Source organism: Eretmochelys imbricata, chromosome 9, assembly GCF_965152235.1.
Source record: "Eretmochelys imbricata isolate rEreImb1 chromosome 9, rEreImb1.hap1, whole genome shotgun sequence".
Classification (NCBI taxonomy): domain Eukaryota; kingdom Metazoa; phylum Chordata; order Testudines; family Cheloniidae; genus Eretmochelys; species Eretmochelys imbricata.
In genome coordinates, this window is record NC_135580.1 from 75,469,895 (window position 1) to 75,483,021 (window position 13,127).

Genomic DNA, 13,127 nt, shown 5'->3' on the forward strand with positions numbered 1-13,127 from the left:
AGGGTATTGGCTCCAGGGTGAGGCGCAGGTGCTGGAGCAACCAGCTGGGGGCAGAGCTCTTCTTGACCTGCTGCTAACAAACAGGGAAGAATTAGTAGGGGAAGCAAAAGTGGATGGGAACCTGTGACCATGAGATGGTCAAGTTCAGGATCCTGACACAAGGAAGAAAGGAGAGCAGCAAAATACGGACGCTGGATTTCAGAAAAGCAGACTTTAACTCCCTCAGGGAACTGATGGGCAGGATCCCCTGGGAGAATAACATGAGAGGGAAAGGAGTCAAGGAGAGCTGGCTGTATTTTAAAGAATCCTTACTGAGGTTGTAGGAACAAACCATTCCGATGTGAAGAAAGAATAGTAAATTTGGCGGGTGACCAGCTTGGCTTAACAGTGAAATCCTTGCTGATCTTAAACACAAAAAAAAAAAGCTTACAAGAAGTGGAAGCTTGGACAAATGACCAGGGACGAGTATAAAAATATTGCTCATGCATGCAGGAGTGAAATCAGGAAGGCCAAATCACACCTGGAATTGCAGCTAGCAAGGGATGTTAGGAGTAACAAGAAGGGCTTCCACAGGTATGTTAGCAACAAGAAAAAGGTCAAGGAAAGTGTGGACCCCTTACTGAATGGGAAGGCAACCTAGTGACAGAGGATGTGGAAAAAGCTAATGTACTCAATGTTTCTTTTGCCTCTGTCTTCACAAACAAGGTCAGCTCCCAGACTAGTGCACTGGGCAACACAGTATGGGGAGGAGGTGACCAGCCCTCTGTGGAGAAAGAAGTGGTTCAGGACTATTTAGAAAAGCTGGATGAACACAAGTCCATGAGGCTGGATGCACTGCATCCGAGGGTGCTAAAGGAGGTGGCGGATGTGATTGCAGAGCCATTGGCCATTATCTTTGAAAATTCATGACAATCAGGGGAGGTCCTGGATGACTGGAAAAAGGCTAATGTAGTGCTCATCTTTAAAAAAGGGAAGGAGGAGGATCCGGGGAACTACAGGCCAGTCAGCCTCACCTCAGTCCCTGGAAAAATCATGGAGCAGGTCCTCAAGGAATCAATTTTGAAGCACTTAAAGGAGAGGAAAGTGATCAGGAACAGTCAGCATGGATTCACCAAGGGCAAGTCATGCCTGACTAATCTAATTGCCTTCTAGAATGAGATAACTGGCTCTGTGGATGAGGGGAAAGCAGTGGACATGTTATTCCTTGACTTTAGCAAAGCTTTTGATATGGTCTCCCACAGTATTCTTGACAGCAAGTTAAAGAAGTATGAGCTGGATGAATGGACTATAAGGTGGATAGAAAGCTGCCTAGATCATCGGGCTCAATGGGTATTGATCAATGGTTCCATGTCTAGTTGGCAGCCGGTATCAAGCGGAGTGCCCCAAGGGTCGGTCCTGGGGCCAGTTTTGTTCAATATCTTCATTTATGATCTGGAGGATGGTGTGAATTGCACTCTCAGCAAGTTTGCAGATGACAGTAAACTGGGAGGAGTGGGAGATACGCTGGAGGGTAGGGATAGGATACAGAGGGACCTAGACAAAGTAGAGGATTGGGCCAAAAGAAATCTGATGAGGTTCAACAAAGACAAGTGCAGAGTCCTGCACTTAGGATGGAAGAATCCAATGCACTGCTACAGACTAAGGACCGAGTGGCTAGGCAGTAGTTCTGCAGAAAAGGACCTGGGGTTACAGTGGACGAGAAGCTGGATATGAGTCAACAGTGTGCCCTTGTTGCCAAGAAGGCTAACGGCATTTTGGGCTGCATAAGAAGGAGCATTGCCAGCAGATCGAGGGATGTGATCATTCCCCTCTATTCGGCATTTGTGAGGCCTCATCTGGAGTACTGTGTCCAGTTTTGGGCCCCACACTACAAGAAGGATGTGGACAAGTGGAAAGAGTCCAGCGGAGGGCAACAAAAATGATTAGGGAGCTAGAGCACGTGATTTATGAGGAGAGGCTGAGGGAACTGGGATTATTTAGTCTTCAGAAGAGAAGAATGAGGGGGGATTTGATAGCTGCTTTCAACTACCTGAAAGGGGGTTCCATAGAGGATGGATCTAGACTGTTCTCAGTGGTGGCAGATGACAGAAAAAGGAGCAATGGTCTCAAGTTGCAGTGGGGGATGTTTAGGTTGGGTATTAGGAAAAAATTTTTCACTAGGAGGGTGGTGAAGCACTGGAATGGGTTACCTAGGGAGGTGGTGGAATCTCCTTCCTTAGCGGTTTTTAAGGTGAGGCTTGACAAAGCCCTGGCTGCGATGATTTAGTTGGGGATTGGTCCTGCTTTGAGCAGGGGGTTGGACTAGATGATCTCCTGAGGTCCCTTCCAACCCTGATATTCTCTGATTCTATGAAGAGGACCTGGCTGCCAGGGAGAAAGGATTTTCCATTTGCCTGCTGCGCATTCTCCTCCTCCTCCAAAAAATCCTCATCTGTGTTGCGTGAGGCTGCCACCTTGCAGGTGTCCACGGAGAGTATTGGGGTACTGGTAGGGTTCCCCCCTAGACTGGCATGCAGCTGATCATAGAAGCGGCATGTCTGGGGCTCTGACCCGGAGCGACCATTTGCCTCCTTTGTCTTTTGGTAGGCTTGCCTGAGCTCCTTAATTTTCATGCAGCACTGCTGTGCATTCCTGGTGTAGCCTCTCTTCACAATGCCTTGTGCAATTTTGGCATATATATCAGCATTTCTTCTGCTGGATCAGAGTTCTGCCTGCACAGATTCTTCTCCCTATACTGCATTCAGATCCAGAGTCTCCCGTTCGCTCCATGCTGGAACTCGTTTGCGATTCTGGGACTGCATGATCACCTGTTCTGCTGAGCTCGCCATGCTGACCAAACAGGAAATGAAATTCAAAAGTTCCCGGTGCTTTTCCTGTGTACCTGCCTAATGCATCGGAGTTGAAAGTGCTGTTCAGAGCGGTCACACTGGAGCACTCTGGGATGGTGCCCAGAGGCCAATACCATCAAATTGCACAGCACAGTGTCTACACTACCCAAATTCAACCCAGGAAGTTCAATTTTAGCACTACTCCCCTCGTCAGGGAGGAGTACAGCAGTCAATTTTAAGAGGCCTTTAGGTCGGTGGAAGGGGGTTGGTTGTGTAGACGCATTCATTATAAAATCGACCTAATGTGGCTAAATTCCACCTAACCTCATAGTGTAGACCAGGCTTGAGAGGCAGGTAATTTTATATCCATTCTATAGGAAGCTATAAACTGAGGTGCAAAGAGGTTAAATAAATAAAATGTCCAAGGTTGCAGAGTGTCATTTGCAAATCTGGCAACGAAAAGCAGAAATGATTCCATTCCTCTGTTCTAACCACTAGACAATAATAGCACAGGATATTAGGTAATCATACTGTTGCACAAAATAAAAAAGTTTTCAAAGTGGGATTTCAAGGTCAAAGATTACATTAGCCCAGCTTGCATTAGTAGCAGCTTTACATAATGAGTGAATTTCCACATTCCAGAGGAAACACTGGTAAATCCCTTAATGCAAAACAGAACAATCAGAAAGAATTGCTATACTTCTGTAACCAGTGTTAGGACCTCACCGTCTACCCTCTGAGAACAGTGAACTACCACATCTTCCAAGCACTCACACTCAAACTAGTTTAATTGTTAATAATTTTCAAGGGATCAATATAATAATTTATAAAGCAGATCCAAGAGGTAAAAACAAAGCACTGAATGAATACCATACAAGGAATTCCAATTGCATACAGTGACTTGAAGCTTACAAAATCTATTCAGAACTTGTAACATTATGGAAACAATAAGACCTGAAGACCTTGTAGAAAACACTAATACAAAAGTATGGAAGCTCATTGTAGCTTAATTAGCAATTCATAATGATTCATATAAAGTTAAGATCCTCAGCTTCAATGAGCACAAGTTTACTTTCATACCAGAATTACTATTTCCATAGGATTCCATAGCAATTCTTTCAAATTGATTTCCTGTTGGTAATTCACAGATACTCAGTCCATGATATGGAGTCCAACAGTAAGGGAAAATAAAAGTTAGCAATCACACTGTTTGACTAATGATCCCTTTGTGGCTAAACTGCATAGCAATATCTAAAAGAACATGATCCAGCTTCTGCTGACTTACCCCATTGCTCCGCCGTAGAATTGCACAGGGTGTTGGTCAGAATTGAGAGCGACATGTTTTGTTTTACATAACTGGGAGGCATTTGGGAGAGGTGCACTTTTTCTCATTCCCCCCAGAAGGGGGAACTTTAACAAGGGACTGAACCTAAATACAGAAAGCAGCTCTGACTTCCCATGGCTCTGTCCTGATCCCTATCAGTGCATTGGCCAGCTAATAATAATATTCATCCGTGGAAATTCTCCAGGCTTCTGTATTACATTTGCAAATACAAGCACTGAAGACACAGCTGAACTCCTATAATTTTTCTCTAGTTTAGAAAAAATTCAGGATACCTAAATATTACTCTCAAGTTTGTACCTTGTATAGGTGGGTAACTTTTATTGTAGGGATCCTGCACTCCAAGGGGAATGGAATGGATGGTGTAATTATTTGATGTTGTAAAAGACTTTGAAATCCTTAACTGAAAGGTGCTACAGAAAAACACTTTATTATTATTATTTTATTCTCATATGAACTCAATGTAATAATAAAAGTTAATTTGGAACAGAAATAAATAATTCTGCTCCTTCAGCTTGCTTCTATTATCAGTTTGCTATTCCTCAAAATTGCTCTTGTATTGATTTCATTTCAAATTCCTTCCAGTTTACGGCTTCAGTATGAATCATTTCACATGATTTCCTCATTATCCAGATACCAAAGCTAAACTGCAAAGGACATGTCAGTACACAAGAGTCATGCTTTCCATTAAGCATTGCATGTCATGCATTTCCTTCACAAAAGAGTACATACAAATAAACAGGATTCACAGAGAGAAATTACAGAGAGGTTTCCATTCAGGTGTTAATAATGACAAAGGTAGACTGTCAGAAGAACACTGCACCCAAGTCTTCTGTGTCAATGGAGTTACAATGATAGAAAGCCCATCCCGTACTCAAGGCAGAATTGGCCTCTAATGCAATGTCTAGTGCTTTATCTAGTCTAATCTTGTGTCAAGTAAAGCTCGGCAAATGTATTATATAAATCAGACTAGATCAGTGGTTTTCAACCTTTTTTCATGTGCAGACCCCTAAAAAATTTTGAATGGATATGTGGCCCCTCTGAAAATCTTAGACATAGCCTGGGGCCCCTCAGGGGTCTGCTGACCACGGGTTGAATACCACTGTTTTATGGTAATGACCCCCTAGACATAGTCTGCAGATCCCTAGGGATCCACGAATCACAGGTTGAAAACCACTGGACTAGATGGTCCTTTCCTTCTGTCCTTAAAATCTGTGGATCCAGGAAAAATGGAAAGAAATTATCCTCAGGTAATTTACTGAATACAAATATGCAAATATATTATTTTTCAAAAATTATCTGCTGAATATTTTCCTCCTGGCTCTCATCTCAAGAGATGGGGCTCCCACCACTTTCCTTGAAAACTCTATTCCACAGGCCCTCGTTGGTGTTGGCACAAGAGCGGCCACTATGGGCATGGTTTTTGAGGGTATGTAGGTGTTGAAAGTTGCAGGTAGGCACTGAGTGGGATTTCCTAAAGAGCCTTAGCACCTAACATCCTCCAGGATTCAGGTCACAGTGCCTGAGGAGTGTTTCTGGATGGGTTTGAGCGTGAGGACTGGAACTCAGAGTGGAGAAATCCTTTCCTGCATTTCCCATGGGGTTTCAGATTTTCTGGCATGTGCATAACTGCCAGTCAGGAAATACTATGCTTTCCCCGACTCAAAGTATTCTGCTGTGAGGATGCACTTCCTAAGCACGGAGATGAGTTTTCAGTTGAAAATATGGATTAAAAGTAGTTTAACGCATACTGGGGAAAAAACAATACAGATAATCCTTTGCCACATGTCAAAATGCACAGAATCAAAGTGGAACATATGCTCCACAGTCATAAGAAGTAAGAATATGCATTTATACAGCCCCTTGCTTACGTTACTAAAACAGGCATTGTGAAAAGAGGCAAAATAGATTAGCGGAAAAAAATATTTTCCCCTTGAGTATAGTAATTCCCAAATTACCTACTCTTCTTCTACCTGATTCCTTGAATAATTATCAGAGTAGGCAGGCATCTGCAGATTTCTCCGTCTGTTACAGCTCAATGCACTTAGTGGCTGTTTCTGCTCCCATTAACATCAGTGTTAACATTCCCACTGACTTCACTGCAGCAGGACCAGGACCAGAGAGCTTTATTTATCCTTTAAGGTGGGTTTCTCCCTTTGCATTTCCGAGGGCCAAATTCTGATCTCATTTATGCTTGAAGTCAATGAGCTTGTTCTGAATTTATAAAGATGTAACAGATCAATCTGGCCCTTAGTCTTCATATTCCCAGTATCCCTGAGCTAGAACTGTAGCCAATTAATTTCTTTTAAGTCTTTGGTTTGAACTATAACTACATAGGTAAAAGGTTAGGTCATGGCCACCCAAATGGCACAGGACAGCCCTTCACAAGGTTGGATGCAGACGTGGGTGACTTTCCCACTGCTCCTATTTTTTTCCTCTCACCATCAGTAAACACATTCTCTGCACCTGTACCGAACAACTTCCCAGAATACATCTGGACTCTGCAAGAATTTAATTATACCTCTCACTCTCACCAGACCCCTGACCTGATTTAACTATTCAAGTTGAGAAAGTGATTGTGAGGGTATGTGAATTTAGGGGCAATGTACAGGAAGAGCAATGTTAGAATGCTATGAAAGCAATGTACGGGAAGAGCAATGTTCTCTTCTGTTAGGCGCTAAGAAGCTAGAGGCCTGATCCTACATTCCTTGTGCTCCCTGAACTCCAAATAGAGTCAGTGGGAGTTTTGAGTAAGAAAGGAGTGCTTGACTAGGCCCTTGATGTGGAGGAGTCTACTTGTTGATTTTATTTATATTATATATAATTCCATATATATAATATGATTCCATATATAATATAATTCCAGGAGATATTAATTTGCTAGATTCTATCAGCTGTCTTTGCTGTCAGTTTCTTCATAGAAGATAGAAGGTCTCTTGCTTTTTCAGTCACAGCCCACTCACTATCTTTCCTCTGTAAGAACTGAATTCTGTACATACAGTCAGTCACTTACCATATTGCTGTGGTTTTACTGCTCTCTTATATCTAAACATCTACCTTCTTTCAGGGCCCCATAACACCCCCTGTAATAGAGTCCTTGTGGGTTAAGATTGCCTAGTGGTAAGCTCACCTACTACCCTCTCCCAGAGAGTCAGTCTCACAGTGCTGGCTCACCTCTACTCAGAGGTACAGTGAGCAGTATAGGTGATTCAAGTCCCTCCTGTAGTAAGGGCAGTGGTAGGGGAGCCTGAGCCCACCCACTCCACTAGGCTCCGACCCAGGGCCCTAAGAGGGTCAACAGTGCCTGGCCCCCAAAGGTGCCCTCTGAGTTACCTCCCCTTGGTCACTTCTTGCTGCTGCTTTCCTCTCTCAGTGGTCAGTCCCAGATACAGTGAAAAGAAAAGGAAAAGGTAACCAAACCATTACCCCAAACGGACTCAGCATACAGTCATATTCCTTCAGGGAGGCTTCTCCAGCACCCTTCTCAGGAGCCTTCAGGATAAGTCTGTCAGGTTCCTCAACCTCCCCCTTCTAAATGGGATTGCTCCCTTTTCAACCTCTTCTCCAGTTGGAGCATGGTCTGCAGGGATGGAGGGGTGGGGCTACCAGGGCTCAGTACTGTCCTTTAACCTCTTTCAGCCCAGTGTGGGGTTTGGATACCCCATTATACCACATTGATGAGTTCAGCTGAGATTCAGTATTACCAGCAAGACTAATATATATATTTATATTGTCACAGTTTCAGGGTAACTGCACAAGTCTTCCCTCTACATGGTCACTCAAGGGCACCCACATAAGATTTCTGGTTCCCAGATGTCACCTTTCTTGGGCAGAGACCCAGGTCTGTCTCCTTTCTGAGTAGGTTTTAAGGCTGCACATCTCCCAGCCTTACACTGTGATATCCCCAGCAAGCCAGTCTGCCAAAAGGGCAGGCCTGTGTTTTGCTTTCTCTCTGAGGTTATTGCCAGTAATCACAAATTACTACACAGCTCTTTCTAAATAAGCCCATTTATTCTTAAGGCAAAAGCATTATAGAGAAAACATGTAAAAAAACAGAAGTTCCTATATGCATGCAAGCACCTTACCAGAGGTCACCCATCAATCTTATGGGGCCCTAATAGGCCAAAGTCTTTTCAATCCTTCTGCAAGAGTTGTGATCCTGCTTAAGACAGCAGGTCCTGTCTGTTTGCTGGATCAGAAAGAAGGCCCTGAGTCAATTTGAATGAAGCCTTTTTATGCCAAAGCCCTTTCTTTGTCTGTTGCTCTCTGGAAAACCTAGTTTGAACCAGTATATGCAAGATTCTCTGGGGGTAGTAATTCTCTGGAGGTGTTTAAAACCTAAGTGATTCACCTCAAGCACCCCCTACTGTTTTTGATTCCTGAAGGAGTTGCAATAACCCTCCCCCATGGAGCAGAGCACAACCATACATACAATCTCTGGCCCACTGTGATACATAAACTTCATACAATATGTTGCCCGAAAAATACTGTATGCGGTTTTAATATCTGTCACACATGTCTACTCATGTGGCAATCACACCTTTAACTGCAGTGTAGACATACCTAAGACAGAAAGTATGGTATTAAGGTGAGGAACATAAACAGCAGGACTGAAGTTTTCAAGACACCTAAAGGAAACAGGTGCCCAACTCTCACTGGAATTCAGTGGAAGTTGAGTATTTAACTCCCTTCGGTTGGTTTCACAGCTGTTTGCTGACAACAGATGAATGTTGAGGCCCAGGAATACTGGGTTTTATTCCAAGTTCTATGGGGAGGGTGTTCTACTGGTTACAGATCCTCCTACCCCTGTACCCTCAATGCCTGACCTCTTCTGCCCCTGGCTTGTCCAGCCTCTGCATGTCCAAATCCCAGTTTCGTTCTACAACCCCGTCAGCACCTCAACACAATTCCCCGGCTCCTTGTCTCAGATACCCTACCTCCCAGTTCCTCATCCCAGTCTCCACCTTTGGCACTCTGTATCTCAAAGCCGTACCCTGGAACCCCGTATTCACCCAACATATAATAATATTTCATAAAAAGCACGCCATGTAAGATATCAAATGAAAAGTCATGATCTGCTGAAACCCAGTGTTCTGTCAAAATATGTATATCATTAGTGTGTAGGAAGTTATGAGATTTTGCTGTATGACTGTTACTGAAATATGTTGTAGTTGAGAGTCTCCACTGCTAGTTCTCCAGTGACAACAAAGGAGGTAACCGACTCCCAGGAGGGTGGTAAACGACCATTAATCAGCAGGGGAGTTGTAATCAAGGGATTTACAATGCTGTAAAAGTTGTGCAAGCATCACACAATGGAGGATTGCTCAACCCTGTGACCCAGCAGAGCACACCAGGACATGTCTGGGCTAGTGTTTTCCAGGCACATGGACTGAGGATATAAAATAAGGGACAGCGGCATCATGTCTTTACCTTTCTCCTCCCCTCCTCCACTGGAAGCAACAAGAACGCTGGAAAACAGAGACTTGAACTGAGGAGACTGGTCCCAGGCTTAAAGGGGAAGCCTGTATATTAAGAACTGTAAACAGCCTGAAACATCCAGTGGGGTGAGAAAAACTACTTGGTCCAAATACTGCCTAGACTAATAAAGTTTAAGATTTAGACTGCATGCTTACCTTTTTATTTTCTTTGGTAACTATCTCTGACCTTTCTTTGGTAACTATCTCTGCCTACCACTTAACATCTATCTTTCTGTAGTTAATAAATCTGTTATATGTTTAACCTAAAACAGTGTGTTTTGATTGAAGTGATTGGGAAATCTCTGCTCAGTTTACAAAGACTAGCATGTGCCCTCTCTACATCGAGGGAGGGGCGGACTGGGTAATGAACTTACACTGGCCAGGCTTCTGGGGTACAGGGCTGGGGAGATTTAGTGATACCTTTCTCTGTGTGATTCAAGAGTAGCTCAGGGAGCATGAGTGATAGCAGCACCTGGAGGGGTTTGCTGCTTGTCACTAGCAAAACATTGAGAGAGACAGCCCAGGCTGGAGAGTTAAGAGGGCAGAGCAGTACCCCAGTTCCAGGTTGTACCCCGGCGGATCCCGTCACATACCCTTTGCAGTCCCCTCATCCTGGCTCCTCACCATTCTGTCAAGCAGTTTCCTCCTTCTCCCCCCCACTCCCTGGGCACCAGCAGAATCAGTGAGAGCACAAGAGAGAGAATCTCCCTGCACTCAGCTCCTGTGCCCAGTGCCACAGCAGGGAAAATCCTGCTCATCCCCCACAATCTTCAGAAGGAGCATCCTCAGTTCAGATAGAATCTTCAGAGAATTTAGCTGCCAAACTAGAAAGTGTCTTCTGAGCATGTGCAAATTGAGATTTTCAGAAGCTCATACCTTGACCAAATTTCATCAGATTTTCATGGGGACAGCAGAAGGCCATCCCTAACATCAGGGCAATCCCCCTGCCAAAGGTCACCTTCTTGTTCCAATGTATGGGGCATGTATAGATCTTCTCAATTAAAAAGATAAGAATTTTTTTAACATGGGCAAAAGGAATGTATTTTTCCCTAGCCTCATTCTGAGAAATGCCTAAATTGTTTTTGCAGTTTTCTAGAAGTCAGCTAGAAACATACACCTAGCATGCCAAATTTAAATCCCAGTGCGGCAATATTAGAAACAATTGAAAACAGGGTTTTATAATGGAAGTTGTCGGACATTCTTAATTATAAGTGTTGCTATAGGCACAATCTAGAATGGCCCAATGCTGCAAGATGTTGAGCACCTTCATAAGGTGCTGACCACCATGAGATTCAGCTGAAGTTAATGGGAATCAAGGCTGCTTATCACTTGACAGGAGGAACTCAGGCAACCAGGCCGAAACACTTGAAAAATATATATATTACAAATTCTTGGTGGAATACTTTATCTGCCCTTGCCCACCCCCCATTTTTCCCCCAAAGAAATTATCTTTCCTGGTGTGTTTTCACATATGGGGACAGATACTCAGCCAGTCTAAATCACTAAACCTCTGTTGATGTCAATGGAGTTGGACTAATATGTCTGTTGCTCTTAGATCTCCCTTGAACGGTGCATTTAGAAATGTGGATTGTACAAGAAATACTATTGTTCTCATTTAGGAATACACACATGATCTCAACATTCAGGAAGCTCATATACATCCTTATGTATCTAGAGGGAAATATATCTCATCATCTTAGACTTGCATTTTACCTTTAAAAATATACCTAATTAATTGTATATTTGCCAAGCCTTTTCTATACATGTACAATGAATGAGAAACGAACAATAAAATTTAGAAGATAGATATTAGAATAGGCAATATTTATGTACAGAAAGGCTCAATTAATAGAAATGCATATCTCCAGTTAGCCATTGTTGTTCTACTGTCAGACTGTATCTGTATTTGTTTAAGATGACATAGAGGAGGAGGAAGATCTTGTGGTAAAAGCACAGTACTAGAAGCCTGAAGACCAGAATGCTATTCCTGGCTGAAAGCTACAGACTTCCTGTATGACCTTGGGCAAGTCCCCTTCAGGGGAAATTTCAAAGTGCCTCTGTTGGAAGCTCTGCATTGTATTTTCCACCAAGTTATGGGTACTGAGAAAGGGGATTGTCAAAGCAGATTGTGATGTGCTCTTTCCAAATATGCTCTCAGCACTCAGTGCCCAAGATGTCTAGACACTCAGGTGCCGGCTGGAGACCGGATCACTTTCAAAACCTCACTGCTATACGCTGCTATGCTCCAGGCCAAGGCCGTCCTTACCCATACGTAAAGCACGCAGCTGGGTAGGGCACCAGGAAATTTGGGTGCCCTGTGCAGCTGTGTGCTGCTCCAGCCACTGCTCTGGCTCTTTCCCAGGCCCCACCCCTGCTCCGCCCCAACCCCGCGTCTTCCCGCCCCAGCCCTACCCCCACTCCCCTGAAGATTGCAGCCAGGCCCAACCCTGCACTCACGGCATGGTAAGTGGAGTTACCCAGCCCCAGCCTGCTCCGCGTCCCTGGCTCCCAGCTGCGCCACCGGTGAGTGCTGGGGGGTGGTTCTCCACGGGTGGGAGCTGGGGGAGCTGGCCCCAGGCCTCCGTGGGGGACGGGGGTAGGAAGGGGGCTGGCCACTTCCTGCAGAAAGTAGAGTGACCCGGCCCCAGCCTGCTCCGCTCCCCTGGCTCCCAGGCTTGGGGGGAGCGGGGAACCGCCCCCCAGCACTCGCCGGCGGTGTGGCTGGGAGCCAGGGGAGCAGAGCAGGCTAGGGCAGGGTCACTCCACTTCCTGCAGCAAGTGGCCAGCACCCCCCTCCCATGGAGGCCTGAGGCCAGCCCCCTCCCTCAAATAGCTTGGGACGGCCCTGCTCCAGGCACTGTTTTCCCACTTTCTAAGGTCCTTTCTACACTAGAAAAGAATACCCATTAAGCCCGAGAAAAGGTTCTGATCAGCGAATGGTTGAAAGGTAATATTTGTGGGAGATTTGATCATAGCTGGGTTTGCGATGACTGGGAGAACCGCATGGTGACTTACCAGCCACGTGCGAAGGTTGCGAATCTCTCAAGACATCTAGATAGACTTATGTGTAGTGCTGGGGAGGAATTGGTGGTCGTGGTACATGTAGGTACCAATGACATAGGGAAGGATAGGGGAGAGGTCCTGGAGGCAAAATGTGGGCTGCTAGGTAAGAGACTGAAGTCCAGGATCTCTATGGTGGCATTCTCTGAAATGCTTCCAGTTCCACGTGCACGGCCAGTTAGACAGGCAGAAGTGCAGGGTCTCAATGCGGGGATGAGATGATGGTGTAGGGAGGAGGGGGTTAGATTTAGTAGGAACTGGGGAAACTTTTGGGAAAGGGGGAGCCTATACAGCACGGGTGGCCAACCTGTGGCTCTTCAGAAGTTAATATGCAGCTCCTTGTATAGGCACCGACCCTGGGGCAGGAGCGACAGGTGCCAACTTTCCAATGTGCCGGGGGGTGCCCACTGCTCAACCTCT